This window comes from Phodopus roborovskii, unplaced genomic scaffold (assembly GCF_943737965.1).
Source record: "Phodopus roborovskii unplaced genomic scaffold, PHOROB, whole genome shotgun sequence".
Lineage (NCBI taxonomy): Eukaryota > Metazoa > Chordata > Mammalia > Rodentia > Cricetidae > Phodopus > Phodopus roborovskii.
The window spans coordinates 15440308-15446307 of record NW_026126433.1 but is presented as its reverse complement, the minus strand read 5'-3'; positions in this window follow the sequence as shown (position 1 = coordinate 15446307).

The following is a 6000-nucleotide window of genomic DNA, read 5'->3' as shown; positions in this document are numbered from 1 at the left end:
TGGGGGGAGGACAGCTAATGGAGAGAGAAGTGGGAGAAAATGAGAAGGAGGAGAGGAGAAGAAGGCATGTGCGACCAGGAGGATTGAGCCTGGTTAGGAATGGAAAATAGGAAAGAGAGAGAGAGACAGAGACAGAGAGAGAGAACATAAAAGAGGGAGCCAATATTGGTTTGAAGATAAAGTTGAACACAAAGAAAGGTCGTGGGAACTACAAGACTGCTCCCAACTAACAATCTCAGCTTCCGTGGAAAGGCTATCATAAATGCCCTTCCCGGAGAGTGAGATCAACAACTAACTTCTCCATGGAGTCCTCAACTAATGCCTGTTGAAAACAGGAGCAAACACCCATACATAAACACTGAGTCAAACTAGAACCCAGAAGCAGATGGAGAGGACAAGACCATGCGGTAGAAGTACATAGAGACAGCTTACCTGAACAAGGAGGAGCTAAGGGCCACTAGAGTGATAGCTGGGAAGCCAACAGGGGTCTGACTCGGACCCCCCTGAATATGGGTCTCAGCCAGACGGTCTGAGCAGCCTAAGAGACCTCAGACAGTGGAGCCAGGATGTATCCCTGGTGCACAAAAGGACTTTGCAAACATATCCCCCATGGAGGGATAACTGCCTTATTCTAGAGATAGGAGAGAAGCCCTAGTCCCTACTTCACAGGACCTGTCAGATCTACATGACCCCAACTGGATGGCATTCCCCTACATATTGTATTGTGGTGGGGGGTTGGGAGGGGAGGGTGTTTAGAGTGCATGGGAGAGGGTAGAGAGGGCAAAAGGGAGGGAAGGAGGGAGGGAGGGCTTGGGGGGAGGGAGGGAGGGAGGGAGAGGGAACTGGGATCGACATGTAAAATAATAAAAAAAAAAAAAAAAAAAAAAAAAAAACGCTTTGACTCCAAAATTTAAGTTGAAGAACAAGTTACTGGGGAAAAGTATTTCTATTTTTGTTTCCACAGAAAATGAAAAGATGTGGATTCCTTCCAGACTAATGTGGTTTGATCACACCAGACCGCCTGAAACAGAGCACAAGCTGATCCTACATTCCAAACAGCTGGACAAAACAGCCCTACAGACTACAGCTAGGATATCTGAATCTTCTTAGAATCCTCCATGACAGCGCCCCTTACCAGCAGGAAGTAGTTTGGAAAGAACGACGCCCAAATTCCCAAATATTGTGTATAAATGTTTGTTTTCATTTAATTGGACTTTGTTATATAAAATTAAATAAAAAATACTCTATATGCATAAAAAAAAAAGAGACAAAGACAAAAGATAGACGATGAGGAAGAACGGGAACGGGAACAGGGGCTTTTGTTTACTGAACTTGAATATTTTCATAGCTGGACCTTGGTAGTCAGCCTCAGGAGGAGGAAGTGGCCACATAAGGAAATGGACCTTGGTGGCTAGCTTTAGGAATGCAATCCAATGCAAAGGGAATGGGGAGAAGGGCAAAAGGCACCTTGTTTGCCTTGTTCAGGCCTTATAGAGCCCTTTATAAACAATAAATGACTAAATGTACTGAGAACACTTTTTAAAATTTTTTAATATTTATTATTTTTTATTTTATTTATCAATCCCATTTCCTTCTATCTCCCTCTCATGCCCCCAACACCCCTCCCATCCAATCTCCCCCCCACTCCAAAGGAAGGGTGATGCCTTCCAGGAGGGATCATCAAAATCTGTCAAGTCATTTGGAGTGGGGTCTAGGCCTTATTCCCTGTCTCTAGGCTAAGGGAATATCCCTCCATGGGGAACGTGCTCCCAAAGTCCCTTTGTGCACCAGGGATACATCCTGGTTCCACTATCAGAGGTCCCTTAGGCTGCCCAGGCTTTCTAACTGAGACCCATGTTCAGGGTGTTTGAGTCTGTCCAATGCTGGTTTCCAAGCTATCAGTCTTGGGATCCATGAGCTCCCCCTTGTTCAGGTCAGCTGTCTCTGTGAGTTTCTGTAGCCTAGTCTTGACCTTATTTCCTTATCACTCCTCCCTCTCTGCAACTGGATTCCGGCTCAGTGTTTAGCTGTGTCTGCTTCTGTTTCCATCAGCTAACTACTAGATGAGGGCTCTATGATGGCATATAAGTTAGATATCAATCTCATTATCTGGAAAGGGCATTTAAGGTAGCCTTTTCTCTGTTGCTCAGATTGTTAGTTGGGGTCATCCTTGTAGTCTCTGGACATTTCTCTAGAGTCAGTTTTCTCTTCAAACCTATAATGGCTCTCTCTATTATGGAATCTTTTTTTTTTTTTTCTTTTTTGCCCTTTCTTGTCTATTCATCCCCCGACTCAGTCTTCAATCTTCCTAGTCCCACATTCCCACATGTTCTCCTCTCCTCCCCTTCTCTTTTTCCTAACTCTCTCTCCACTCACTGCCCCCCCCCACTCCCAATATGCTCAGGAGATCTTGTTGCTTTCCCCTTCTGTGAGGGACCTTGTATGAATATCTTAGGTTCCTCCTTCAGCCATTTTGGAGATCAGTATGCTGGTTCCTCGGGAAAATAGGAATCAGTCTACCACAGGACCTGGCAATCCCATTCTTAGGCATATACCCAAATGATCCACATCCATGCAATGAAGACATCTGTTCAACTATATTCATAGCAGCATTATGAGCAAGAATCTGGAAGCAACCTAGATGACCCTCAAGAATGGATAAAGAAGATGTGGCATATTTATACAATGGAATACTACTCAGCAGAAAAAAAAAGAAAAACAAAAACAAACAAAAAAACAACAATGGAATCTTGAAATTCACAGGCAAATAGATGGAACTTGAAGAAACCATCCTGAGTGAGGTAATCCAGTCACAAAAAGAGGAACATGGTATGTACTCACTCATATATGGATTTTAGACATGGAACAAAGGATCACCAGCCTATAATTTACATCACCAGAAGAAACTAGGATACAATGAAAACACTTTTTTTAAAAAATGGTTCTTAAAATAAATGAAGAAATAGGGAGGCAGGCATGCTGATTCATACCTGTAATAGAATTCTGGAGGTTGGAGACAGAAAATTGCCACACCTTTTAGACCAGGTTAGGCAGTGTAGTAAGTTATAGGTCAGCATGGACAGTAAAATGAGACCCATACCAAAAAGGGGGAAAAAAAGAATTATATATACATATAAAACATCATGACCAAGTACATGATTACCAGAAGCAACAATAAAAAAAAATGCTTCTAGTTCTGAAGAAAAAATATTCATCAAACTCTAAAACATGGATGAAGGACCCTTGAGAAAGATCCCCACAGGGACAGCAGGCAAGTGGTAGGTAAATCTATCCTCTGAATGGTCAACAACATCAGAAACTACTTTGAAAGTAATGCACTGCTTTATGGGAAAAGAAAATTCTGTTGGGGGTTTCAGCTCTGAGCAACAGTTTGCCCTTGGGAGCCCCAAATCTTGTTATGGTTCACTGGATAGAATGGGAGCCAAGGGGGTCAGGCAGCAAACGAGGTGGTCAAATAGTAGACCTAAAGTTAATACTGCCCCACTTCTCAGACTTGTCTAGACAAACTCAACTGTCAAAATCCCTGCAATAGACCTTGAGACTAAAGGTTGTTGTGGTAGGAATAATCAAATATAAACCCTTGGATCTAGTGTAACATGAGTTTTCTGGCCCAGCAAGTCCCACTGCCACTTCAGCCCCAAATAAACATGCAGTTATGAAATTTTCTCTGGTGATTAGGGCTTCTTATTGTCTACCTTGGTCTTAATTATTAACCCATAGTTACCAATCTATTGTATCAAATTGACATAAAACTAGCTAGTATACTATATAAAGGAAGAAGTAGACGCCAACTCCACAAATTGTTGTCTGATATCTACCTAGTATAGCACATGTGCTCACACCACATGCACACATGCATACACACACATATACATGCATTCACAAGTAAAAAAAAAAATGGCTTGACTAGATGGATGGATGATCAGCCCTGTGTAGCTAGAGTTGCTACCCATCCATCCTCTTGTTTTTAAATCACACTCACCCCAGGAACTGCTGACTGTTCTCAAGAGAACTACTTGTACATCACTTCTGAAAGGGTTTATGCATGGGTCTATCAACCAGGCCTTTCCCTCTCTACACTGAGACCTCTATCTGAGGCATCAAGAGACAAACATTAACCCTGCTGTGAGACATCATCTTCCTAAAGGACTAGCCAGTCTCCTTGCAGCAGGCTAATTACACCAGGCTACTGCACCTACGGAGAGCTAGAGTCTGTTTTCTCTGTAACTATACATTTTAACATTGGTTTTGTTCACTTGATTTAGCAGGCTTCTCTCTGTCCCATCTGTGAGCTTAACCAATGCTATTGTAACTCACAAATCACTATTTCTGCCCCCAAGATCTTATTTTATACCAAAATGATTAGGGTACTAGACAGATGTCTTTAGGATGCTGGTATGCATTGAATGTGAAATGTCTCCCACAGGCTTACATGTTTGAACAGCTGGTCCACAGTTGGCAGCCCTCTTCTGAGAGGTTGTGGACTGTTTGGGGGCCTCATTGACAGGTGTAGGACTGCTGAGAGAGGACTCATAGATTGTAGCCCAGCCTTGGTTGCACACTGCATCATTCTGTTTTCTGGTATGCAGAAACATGAGCAAGCAACTGCACACGATGGAGTCAGCACATGGGCCATATCCCCTCAAACTGTGGACCAAAATAAGTCCCTCCCCACTTAGTTCCCTTCTTGTCAGGTATTTGGTGACAGTGGCAGGAAAGATCACTAAATCAATAAGTGACAAGATATCTAAGCAGAAGCAGCTGAGTTTGTAACTGAAATGACTCCTTTGGTTTGATTCCTATTGGTGGCTATTTTCAAAGTTAGGCTGCTTTCCTGGAAGATATAGTGCATGCCACAAAGCAGCAACTAATGCGTGTGTTTTATGTTTTTATTTTTCTTCCAAACCACAATATAAAAAGAAGCCAGGCATAAGGAGGCTGAGGCAGGAAGATCACCATGAATTCAAAGCCATTGAGTTGAAAGCCAAGAAGTACAGCCAGAAAGTCATGCTTCTCAATGTCTCCTATATAGATCATTGACGAGAATTTGCCTACTTGTGCTCCAGGCAGTGATGCAGCCACCAGCATGTCAAGAAAAAGCTACTTCATAACCTCTGAGCACAAGGTAGAAATAGGAGATATTGCTTTAAGACTCGTGTTTCTATAGAGTACTTCCAGGTATTGCTGTTATAAATGTGGATCAGGGTTGAGAGAGCACCCGCCAAATTTTCCAGGTTCTTACATCCCAGAACTGAACAAGGGTAGTGATAGAAATGGGTAGTGATAGAAATACTTATTTCTATGAGACAGACAAAATATGGAAGTAGGCAGAGATCTGGGAATAGGTCTGAGGCTCAAAAGCCACCAAATCCTAGCATTTTGTTGCTCATCCATAGAGCTACCTTCTCCAGCATTAGAGAGTGCGAGCTTGGGGGGTTGTTTGTTTTCTCATATGCCCATTTTGGTAATGAATCCATCAACTGGAAGATTCTGTAGTCTTCCTCTGTCATTGGTTCCTTCTGTGTGTGTTTTCCTCGATGTCCCTAAACCTCCCTCTCCAGCCTGACTGCCATGTTGTAAGGAGTATGGTTTCTCCGCCCACCGCCTGGTCTGGTCCCGCCGCTGTGCCAGCCCCAATTAACACACAGAGACTCTGTATATGATATAATTCTGTTGGCCAGTTACTAGTTTCTTATTGGCTAGCTCTGTCTTAAGTATTAACCCATTTCTATGTATTTCCACATGGTCTTACCGAGAGCGGAGGAATGGCGGTTATGTTTTCTCCAGACTCTCCATCTTAACTCTCCTTCCTACTGCTTCCTCTTTCCTCCTTGTCTCTTAGTCCCTCCTATCTTCCTTTTCTATTGGCCAACAGTGCTTTATTCATTAACCAGTATGAGAAACATATACAGAATGACATCTCCCATCATCCTAAACATGAGTAAGAAACTAGCTCCCCAACTCAAGCATATCTAGTAT